Source organism: Cyanistes caeruleus, chromosome 1 (genome assembly GCF_971803275.1).
Source record: "Cyanistes caeruleus chromosome 1, bCyaCae1.hap1.1, whole genome shotgun sequence".
Classification (NCBI taxonomy): Eukaryota; Metazoa; Chordata; class Aves; order Passeriformes; family Paridae; genus Cyanistes; species Cyanistes caeruleus.
In genome coordinates, this window is record NC_141701.1 from 96,378,960 (window position 1) to 96,390,252 (window position 11,293).

The 11,293-nt window shown below is 36.9% G+C and overlaps 1 long non-coding RNA gene across 1 annotated transcript; it reads left to right on the forward strand.

The window, feature by feature from the left end:
* The first annotated feature begins 1,712 nt into the window (after positions 1 to 1,712).
* Positions 1,713 to 11,092, forward strand: LOC111923968 (uncharacterized). Its single transcript, XR_002861378.2, has 3 exons — positions 1,713 to 1,835; positions 7,890 to 7,988; positions 9,166 to 11,092. It is a non-coding gene; the product is annotated as an uncharacterized LOC111923968 (long non-coding RNA).
* The last annotated feature ends 201 nt before the right edge of the window (positions 11,093 to 11,293 follow it).

The following is an 11,293-nucleotide window of genomic DNA, read 5'->3' on the forward strand; positions in this document are numbered from 1 at the left end:
GAAAACATATTAAACACTGCAGAAAATATATTAAAAACAATCCAAAGAAAGCCTCCCCCCCCCCCAAACTCAAAGAAAACACACAAAATTTAGATTTTGACAAGCTGCACACAAAAGCATCCTTTCGTATAAGGAGCAGGAATCCTCATACTCCAATGTGACAGACGTTCTTGGTAAAACACAAAGTAAACCACAAACTTTCATGCTGCCATTAGCTCTCAGTAACAGCATTATAGTAGCTGCTGGGTGCTGCCCTCAATTCCATCACTTTGGTATTTTTCATATGAATTCACTAATTACCCTCTGTGGGAATACATTGTTGCTTGATTCACAAGCTTATGCAGCCTGTGAAAATGTTGCAATGGCTGGTGAGTGCCTTGGAAATTAAATTTCTTAAGATAATACAAATATCTGAGTCTGTGTGTGAAGCCATACAGCTAAGAAGTTTAAAATGAATAGCTGCTTCTTTAACACTTTCTCACCTGCCTACATGAAGTTAAATATGTCAGGATGAGAGGTAAAAATACATATGTCATTTCATGTTTCCTTCCCCAGCTGTAAAATGTGTGTTTTCAGGCACCTGGGAGGGTGCCTGACTGTTTTATGCTCTCAGAAAATAAGAGCACTCTATAAAAAGAGAAGTGATTGTGCCAACTGAGATGATGTGACTATGTGTGGCTGAAAGGAGTTTCAAGAGACAGGGAAGAAACTTGTCACACATCTAGAGAGCTGGGTGTCCTTCATTGTGGTTGAAGCAGCGAGCAAAGTGAAAGACCAGGACTCAGAGAAAACGGAATGCTTTCTGTTTACCCAGAGTTTACACAGATCCACTGCAAAAGGCCAGGGCATGATCCGAAGCACTGTCACATAAGCAACAATGTTGCTTAAGTGCTATTGCCTTTCCTGGCATGATTTGATCTATGTCATCTAGCACACTCCCAAGCAACATATCAAGGATGCTGTTTGTTCAAAGACTGTGCTCCTACTATAATAAAAGGATGACGTTTCCCTTTTCAAGGCAGGAAGAAAAAAAAGTTTATTTCCCACATGGAAGAGTAAGATGTAAGGTGACCTAGCTGCTTGATGAAGGCCTAACCATTCCATCAGCTCCTGGTGGATGCTCTGGACCAGGAAAAGCAATTCTAATTACCAAAGACAGAAGAGTGAGTTCTCTTGTAGCTCATATATTCAAAAGTCTCTGCTGACCCAACACATATGGCCCTAAAATTTCTGATTTAAAATCAGGTAGGCAAGGAAATTTAATACAGTAATAGTAGACCTTTTTGCATTTTTTAAAATTAGTACTTGGAATTATTCATGGAAATATTTATTAGATGTTATAATTATTTTGGAAAATTGAACCGTTTGATTGAGACCGATGCGTTGCGTCCAGTTGCCAGAGGGAGACTAAAATTGCTTTGGTATTTCTTCTGTTATAGCTGAAAATGTTTTGGCAGGCATTTGGGAAAGGTGTTCTTGCCACAGGTTTTTGGTTCAGAAGTTCCCATTACAGCCATCTAATCTAATTTCCGGCAGCCACACAGCCTAAAATACTTTACGTGACTTTCTTTGCTTTTGTCAGGACCTGAATGCACTGGTGCCTGGCCCTGACCAATCTCACCTGGGGCCTTTCTCCAGGTGCACCCGTGGGCCAAAGAGCCCCTTTCATTCTCAGCCTGGGGCTGTAGTCCCATTGAGACTGCAGAAGTGCTGGTCTCAGCTGTGGCCTGTCAGATACTTGCATAGTCATCCTGATTTTCGGTCATCCTTGGTTGCCACCCTTGAGGCTTTCTTGCTTGTTTCACCCTGGGAACTGTGAGATGGAGCCCTGGAAGGTGAGACCTGTGTCTTGTTGTTCATGTTTTCATGCTTTGTCTTCAGATGCCTGTCCCTTAATGAGCAGACAGCCATTATTCTTATAATTTTCAGTCATATGCTTATAAATCATAATATAAATTGAATTTTCCTTGCAGTTATTGCAGAATAAATCAGAAGTAATCTAAAGAATATTATGTGATCTTCACCTCTACAAAATCACTATGTGCTCTACAGGAAGTCCCAGATGTCCAATTTTTCCTTGCTTGTGTAACTTTCTTGTCTAGTTACCACAGAACCTATTTCTCCCTTGGTACAAACACCTGAATGAGAGGATATGCATTATATTTTATGAACTAACTTTTAAAGGCTTTGATTTTTTTCATGCTGCATAGCACAGAGAAATAGAAAAGGAGGAAAAATGAGAACTTGGCATAAAATTCAAAGGTTGAGTAGAATTTTGAATCTTGCCTACAGGAGGTAAGAGTTGGTTGAGGAGCTCTGTGGCCAAGTTGAGAAATTGCGGAAGTGAGCAGATCGCACAGGGTTAGGGAAGATGAAAGAGAGCTTGACGAGATGACCAGCACAATCCTGCAGACACAAGCCCAAGTCATTCTCCCATCAGTGACACTTCTATTCCACTGACTCGCTTGCACAATCCATCTTTAGAGGTCCCTTCCAACCCAGACTGTTTTATGATTCTGCGATCATGAGGAAAAAACAGCAGCTGCCTTTACCAAAGCAAGCATGATTGTAACTGTCTAACATATTAGCACTTTATTGCATGGGGAGGGTTAGACTAGATACTAGGGAAAAAAATTCTTCATGGAATATGGGTTGTGAAGCATTGGAACACACTGACTGGGGGAGTGGTAGATTTACAATCCCTGGAAATGCTCAAAAGCCATCTGGATGTGGCGCCTAAGGACATGGTTTGGTGGTAAACATGGTGGTAGAGCTACCTTGAAGGCAGATGATCTTAAAGGTCTTTTCTAAACTTAACAATTCTATGATTTTATAGTACTTAATTTAATACTAACCTACTACTCCTAAATTTTAAAGGCTTGTATTGAATACAGGTAAGCTGCTTTGTGTGCATGGAGAAACTAATTATACTGCCTGTAAATCCCAAATCCCACTAAAGATACTTGATAGACTCATTACCAATCAAATGGATAATATTTAGCAGTATTTCATAGCAACTGTCCCAAACCTTACCATTATATATGCATTTACCTTCTATATCAACAAGAGTATTTTCTGCATACAATTCTTATTTGCATTGTTTGAGATAGGTAATAATCCTAAAACTAAATTGCCTGATTTAAAATATGAAAATGTGTGCTTGATGCTGCCAATATAATAGAATAAATGCATTCTTTCTACACCTTTGAAAATATCTCTTCAGCTGTTTCCTCTTCCATTGTACTTTTACATTTTAATGAGCCCTTAAAATCAATGGGCCATTAGAACAACTCTACAGACAGATGAGTTGGGCTGTTCCAAATAAGTACATCAGAGAATTTGCAAGTTTTTCTGTTAAACTGATTTGCATTCTTTATAAAAGGTTAGAAGAGTCTTCTTCAGTTAGTGATAGACATTTTCTGTGGGAAAGGCAACTAGGTTATTTGATGTTTTCCAGCTCTCAGGAGCTCTTTGCCTTCTGGTCGACTTCACACCTTCTCTCTGTCAGAATGCCAGATACTAGCAAGCAGTCACTGCTTCCAATCCCTGTTCTCAGGATAGTTTGCAATTCATGGGGTAGTTGTCTTCAAAAAAAGGCCAGGTTACACTTAGCTATTTCAGTTCTGCTGGAAATTAACTCTCTGTCATCATTCCATGTTAAATAATAAATGGATTCTCAAGTAGCCTTGATTAGATTTGTTTTTTTTTAATTCAGAATTGCATGTATGTGGCTGAGATTTGTATGACTGCTCCTTCAGTATAACAGAAGTATCTTCCTGAACCAGCTGAAGTTACCTGTCTCCTGAGGAAGATGAGGTAAACTATGGGGTACCTCCTTAGAGGCTGGAACTTGCTAGAGAAACCAATGGCAAAGTATCCTCCAGCAGGAAAAGCAGTAGAAGGTTCTCTTTTCTCATCTTTTGCAGCAGCAAACAGATGACTGGAAAATCATAAGCACAAATACTCACTGCCCTTTCAGTCTCATACCCCATTTACATGCACCACTGGTGGTATGTGCAGTTAGGAAATGCAGCTCCAAGGATTTAGACTGAGTACTGGATGAGTTGCCTAATATGCTGCCAATACTGCAGCAGAGCAAATGCAGAACTGGTACCAGTGTGCCACCTTTTCACAACCAGATTTTACTGAATTTAGCTCAATTCTTACTCTGAGTGAGAAGTCTGCTGCCTCTTTTCACACTACATAGTAAAATCTAAGCATACATTTTTTATGAAGGACACAGGATAAATACTTGAAATTAACCACTTAGGAAGAAAAAAATATTTGCATGCTACATATCAGGAAAAATTGTGCAAAGATGAAAAAATGAAGTGATAAACATTTCCATTGCAGCTAGAAAACAATATAAAAAATTAAAATATGGCAATAAAATAACATGATTTTTAGTTCTTCAGTCTGAAATATGATGTACAATGTTTGTGAGGAAAAGGAAGTTTCACAATTTAAATGTATTTTTCTTTCACCAATTGAGTTACAAACAATGTTGAATAGGATTAGCTAAGAATTAACTAATTCTACTCAAATTATAACTTTAATATGTAAATTATGTATTTTCCTTAAATATATACATTTATTCCAGCTTGGGTTAATCTGTGAATCCTACCACCTTTTCTCTTAGCTCCACATTTTTTTTCTATCTTTTTTCTTCCTTAATTCTATTTTTCTTTTTTATTTATTACAGCTGTATTTTTTGCTGCAGGTTTTAGTTTCCTGACATGCTTAATTTTGTTAAAATAATGAGAACATATATATGTCAGACTAAACACAGCAAAAACTAGACACAGTCTGCATTTGCTTTTCATCTTTCCTATGTTTCATATATATCATAAGTATATATTAATAAAATATACATTTATATAGAGTATATCCACATGTAATTTTTATTTATCATATATGTTCCTTTTCAACACAAATAATTCTTATGGAAAAACATTACAAATGTGATCAGAACTGAATTGATGATTCAACAAATTAGGGAACAAATACCAGTTGAAAATACTTTTTTCTGCTTATGATTTATTTCTAATAGTGTCAAAAATTGATGGAAAGGCCCATCCCTTTTTACCAGCTGGAGTGGCTGGCTGACAGCTCAGCTTTGAGCTTTCCAGGCCCAAAGACTCAAGGGAATCTGAAAAATTACTGCCACAAACGGGATTTGGATGTTAGCTCCTCAAGACCAGTTTTCCCACTTGAAACCTTTTATGAATCCAATCTATATGCATAAGTTCTGTGTTTTGCTATTTTTTTGATGAAGAAGGAGAAGACTATCAGTTGTTCAGCTTCTAATTCTCAGAAGTTCAGGATTTTCACCTCTAGAACTTGCTAGACTAATTTGGAAGACTCCTAGAATAAGTATTATTTTAAAATTTGGCAAAAGAAATAGCTTGATTTTTTTTTTTTTTTTTAAACTGAGATATCAATGAGTTTCTCCTCTGTGGAAAATATTTTGATCATATATTTCTCAATTAGTTTTGTCAATAGTAGAGGAGTGATTATTTTCTTTCAGAAGAAAATTTTTGGACCTTGTCATGTATCCTTTACCCTCTGTGATCAACATCTCCGCAGTTCTAATTGATTCTTGGCTTTGATCTTAAAAGGCGCATTGGTTCAATAATTGATTTGTTCTCTGTGTCTACTTTCTGAATATCTGTGTGGCTCTGGATGAATTTTGATAAGCATTTAAAGGAGCAAAGTTTACTTGAAAAGAAGATCCTGAAATTAAAACTCCCATACCAAAAGATAAGCAAAATTGAGTTTTTAATGTATTCAAACAGGGTGTAAGGATAAGTTTCATATAAAAAATCTGAGGGAGATAGTAGCTAGGATAGATATCTAGTAAGAAACAATTTTAGCACTTCTAATTTCAGTCATGGCAAACAAGGGCTGTACGCTTGCCAGCTAATTATAGTATATGTATTTTGATAGAACTGATGGCTCAATTTTGATAACAAGGTAAAGAAAAAGAGATGGAAGATATTTTTGCTCTTCTGAGTATTGGGAAATATATTTAAAATCAATGTAAGCGGAAAGGATAAATTCAGACTTTTAATTCTAGGGGTTTTATTATATTTTAAGCGTTTTATAACTACACAGAAGAAAACATCATACTAATAGTTGCATTTCATCTTGGCCTCAAGAAGATGGTGGTTAATTGGGTAAAATAATATTAAATCAATAGGAAGGATAAAAAAAAAAAAAAGAAATTAACCAGAATTATTCAAGGGAGACTATTTTAAAGTGCTTGGAAATGATCCGTGTGAGTCAGGCATGCCTGAGGTCTACTCTCACTTCTTCTTTGATGACTGGATTCCAATAGTCAGAAAAGACAAAACAGGCAACTTTATGTACATACTCTCACACACACACACACACACACACACACACACACAGAGACATATATATATAATTACAAATTATCTATTTATGTTTATAAATATATGTTAAATAATAGAATCATAGATTATTTCAAGTTGGAAAGGACCTTAAGGGACATCTAATCCTACTCCTTGCAGGACAACCTACAAACAAATTAAGAGAGTCATCCACAGGTTGCTTGAACTTTGACAGGCTTGGTGCCATGACCACTTCTCTGCAGAGTCTGTTCCAGTGACAGACCACTCTCTCACTGAAGAACCTTTTCCTAATGTCCAATCTGAGCTTCCCCTGATGCAGCTTCATTCCCATTTCCTTCTGTCCTATCACTGGTCATCAGAGAGGAGATCAGCACCTTCTCCTCCACTGTCCCCCACTGAGAAAGTTTTACCCTGTGATGAGGTTAACCCCTTAGCCTTTTCTTTCCTAAGCTGAACAAGCCAAGACACCTCAGACACTCCTCTTAAGTCCTGACCTTGAAATCTTTCATCATCTTGGTCATCCTTCTCTGGACACATTCTGATAATTTGATGTCCTTCTTTCACTGGGCCACTCAAAACTGCACACAGTACCAGTGGCTGTGACTGCACCAGTGTGGAGTGGGAGAATCCTTCTCCATGCTGTGTTTGATGCACCCAAGTCACAGCTAGCCCACCCAGATGCCAGGTGACACTGCCAACTAACATTCAGCCATCAACAACTTGCCATCAACCACTGCTCCCCAGTTTCTTGTCCCTCAATTTTCATGAAGAACCAACATTATACTATCTTCAGTGGAGAATCTGGCACTTGCTTTTGTTAAATTTTGTTGTTGGCTGGTGATTTCCCATCTCTGTAGTCTATTCAGATCTCTCTGTAAGGTCTCCCTAACCTCAAGTGGATCTACAGCTCCTCCTAATTTAGTATCACTGGCAAACTTACTAAAAAGGCATTCTACTCCTGCATAAAGATAATTTTAAAAAAATAAAAATCACTGGCCCTAAAGCTGAACCCTAGAGAAGCCCATTAATGACTAGGCACCAGCCTGATATACTCTCATTTGCTATAACCTCTTTTAGCCAGGCTCTTAAGTCAATAGCTCATCCAGTATTTTATGGACTTGTCTAGCTGTATGCTGAAAAATTTGTCTACAAGGATATAAACAGTTACTGGAGGTTTCCAGCATATAAAATGTTTTATATATATATATATGTGTGTGTATATGTATATATGTATGTATATATATATGCACACACACACATACAAAAAGACTTACTGGGAATCTCTTCTTTTTAAAGATAATTAGATTTTCATGCTTATTTTATGCATCTTATGCTTATTTTCAGTTATAAGTACAGATAAGTTTGCACTGGACCATCTATTCATATTTTTCCCAATAAACTGAAGTAAATTTTGGCCAGAAGAGAAGAAATACATTTTGGGATGACTTCAGGGGATTTGCTCAGCACTGAGAATAAAAAAACTCTAAAATTCTTTTCTTTATGTATTGTGTCTAGTCCCTCTGTAAAGACTTCTGTTATTGAAAAACGATGGTTTCCATTTGGATCTCTCAGTAACTGTTCTGGGCAAGCTGAAGCAGGCAGCAGTTTAGCCTGGTAAGTGTCCTAGAAGTGGCAGAATGGCCTTGGTCCCATTGACTGTTCTGAACAGCAGAGCCTCATAAAGCCAGATTTGTTGCTGAGGGAGGTGTTGGACAGTCACAGTGAGCAGCAGGTAATTCTGGGGCCACAGCCAGGAGGACTAATTGTGTCTCTCAGCTCAAACTGCCCCAGGAGGTGATGAAATCTAGCTCTCCATCCCTTCTGCTGATCCCTGGAGCAATGCATCTAAAACATGCCATTGCTGCTGAAAATTTATGCTAGCTCTGATTCTCTCTTCTGTGACAGGATAATGTAGCAAGGGATTCAGAAATGTATCCCCTAAAAATAGCATCCTAATTAAATTTGCATGAAATATTTTGGCTTGTCTGAACAATGTTGTTGGATAGAAGGGAAGTGTTGCCAAACTTTAACCTAACAGAAAGAAAAAACTTCTCTGATGCAATCATTTCATAAAAGTTAAGAAGATGAGTGAAGCATTTACTTTAAAACAAATAACTTCAGTATCATCCCTTTTCTCATTATCTTGTGGTTGATATAGGAATTTCCTGGGTGAAGCAATACATTGAATTTTTGATATCTTCCAGCATTAGGCTGATAGTATCAATCCAGTCCTTCAAAGTTAGTGGGATAACTACTTACAAATTAACTGCAGTGACACTTATCTTAGATTCATCTGAATGGATTTTGAGTTGAAAGAACATGTACATGATTATCATATAACCTAATTATTTTATTAACTTCAGGATTATTCTTGTTCAAAGACCAAAGCAATCTTTAGAATATCCTATGTCTGTTTATCATTATGCTAGCTCAGGAACCAGATAAATTACTTCAGGATTTTGGTAGGTTATATTTTATTGAAATTTAAGCTTAATTTCAGTACTAAGTATTGACTTAAGTATAATTTTTCTCAGAAAATTAGTTCTTATTCTATGCCTCCTAGTAATCTGGATGGCCAAAATATGGGTTATGAATGCATAAGACTCAGAATGTCTCTGCAATGGATACATAATGGATATGCCATGCATGTTTATATATAGACTCAAATAATCCATTGGGTTGGACAAGACCTTTAAGACCATAGAATCCAACCTCCAACCCAACATTGCCAAGTACAACACTAAACCATTTTCCTAAGTGACTCATCTATGTGTCTTTTAAATATCTCCAGGTAATTCAACGACTTCTCTGGGCAGCCTGCTTCAGTGATGGATAACCTGTTAGGTGAAGTCGTCATAATATCCAATCTAAACCTCTCCTGACATAACCGAAGGCCAGCTTGTCTTGTTTTCATCCTTTGTTCCCCACAGCAATAATTAAAGGAGATTTTCCATAACCATCCTTTTGTTGCAAATACATTTAAAAAAACTGTTTTTATTGGATTTTGGAGTTTTTTTGGTTTTGTTTTGAATTTTTTTCCTATTGGTCTTTGGTCCTTCTGATATTTCTCCCTACAGAATCACATGACATATTTGTAGTCCTCCTGAGGGGCTTTCCCCTTCTTCTAAAGGTCATAAACTCTCATTTTTTTCCTGAGTTTCAGGCAAATCTCTCAAATTCCATATAATCTCATCTTTCAACATATGAGGATGCTTCTGCACATTTAAGAATTCCTTGAAAAATTTCCAGCCTTTCTGTACTCCTTTGCCCCTTCAGGACTGGCTTTCAAGGGACTGTGTCAGCCAGGATCTGAAACAGGCTAAAGTCTGCCCTTGAGAAGTCCACATTAGCAGTTCTCCTTATTCCCCTCCTTACTTCTCCCTTCTTACTTCAAGAACTGAAAACTATAACTTCATGATCTCTATGCTCTAGGTGGCCTCCAGGCATCCCCACATCCTTCTCTCTTTGCAAACAGCAGGTCCATATTAGGAGAGCGCTTTCTGTACAGATGTTGCATTCTCTCTGTACGGGTTGAGAGGACTTGTCTGGAGTTTCAACACATCAGTTTGCTAGATTCCAAGCAGATTTTGAACACCTTTGGCAAAATACTCAATTTTCTCTCTCTCCAATATGAAGAGAAAATGGCCAGCAGGGTTAAAGACTAAACAAGCCCAGATCTCATGATCAGATGGGTTATGATCCTGTTCTATATGGGACTTTCTAAGTGCAATACCTAGGGAGAACAATTTCACCTCTTATTTCCTGTGCTGTATTTGAGGACTGGTTAGTATCTTTCATTCTGATGTGTTGTACTTCAGTGGGGTTTTGTCCACACATTTCACTTTCTAAAATATCAAAGCATGTTTTAAATTTAAAGTTACTGAAAGTTAAGGCACTTTGACAGCTTGAAGGTTGAGCTTATATGTAGGCAAAAATAAAGCTGCTTTTCACTTTCTCAGGTTTAACATCATAGCTTGCTTGAAAACGTACTGCCACTGAGAATTGTTCTCAAGCAGTCTTTGTTCTGTCAAAGCTTAGAAAGTTGGTAGAGAGAATATTCTTCTACCTTGGAATATTCAGTTCTTTGAAAAAAGATTGTACCTGTATCAGCTTCACCATAATCTCAAAGCACATTAGAGATAAAGGCCTTTTATGATCATTGATAGAATATCTCAATGAGAACAGGTTATTGGATTGCTTATAATTGTATACGCCTGTGTGCATTATTATAATATATTTTGATAAGGCACTTCATGATGTCTGAAGCTTCTTTTTTTAAGATGCAGTAAATCTTACTTTCCAAAGAGGACTTAGACTAGTTGGTTTAAAACAAGAAGCCATTAAGAATGACAAAGTATACTTTATCTATAGGAAAGTAAGAACTGTCCTGTGTGAATTTAAAACTAAGTCAGTTAAGAGCATTTCTCTTTTCAGCATGTCACTGACTTCATATGACCTATTAATTCTGGCTATCACAAAGACAGCTAGAATGAGGTGTGGCAATTTGAGCAAAATCAAAATTCATTTCCCTTCAATAATACAGGATATAAGCTTAATTGCTGTCAGATTGTTGCATATGTAGCAAGGGAGAAGCAGAATCCCCCTGATTAGAAAAGTCACAGAATGGGTATTTGATTGCTTGTATTACTGTAAACTTAATTATTTTTCTGTAAATTACTCATGTTTCATCCACTATAAATAAACTTATTTTTCAATGTGATTTTGCTGCTAGATAACAACTAAAACATGTTTTTTTCCAACTCCTTTGACTTTAGCATGCATTTTGTTGCATTTGATGTTGTTTTTCTAAAGCCTTATCTCCTCAAGATATAAGATTGCTGAGCAACCTTAGCTTTCCTTATGAAAAATGTGAATGCTTAGATTTCATAGTTGTAGAGGGAAAGCTTGAAAATGAGAAG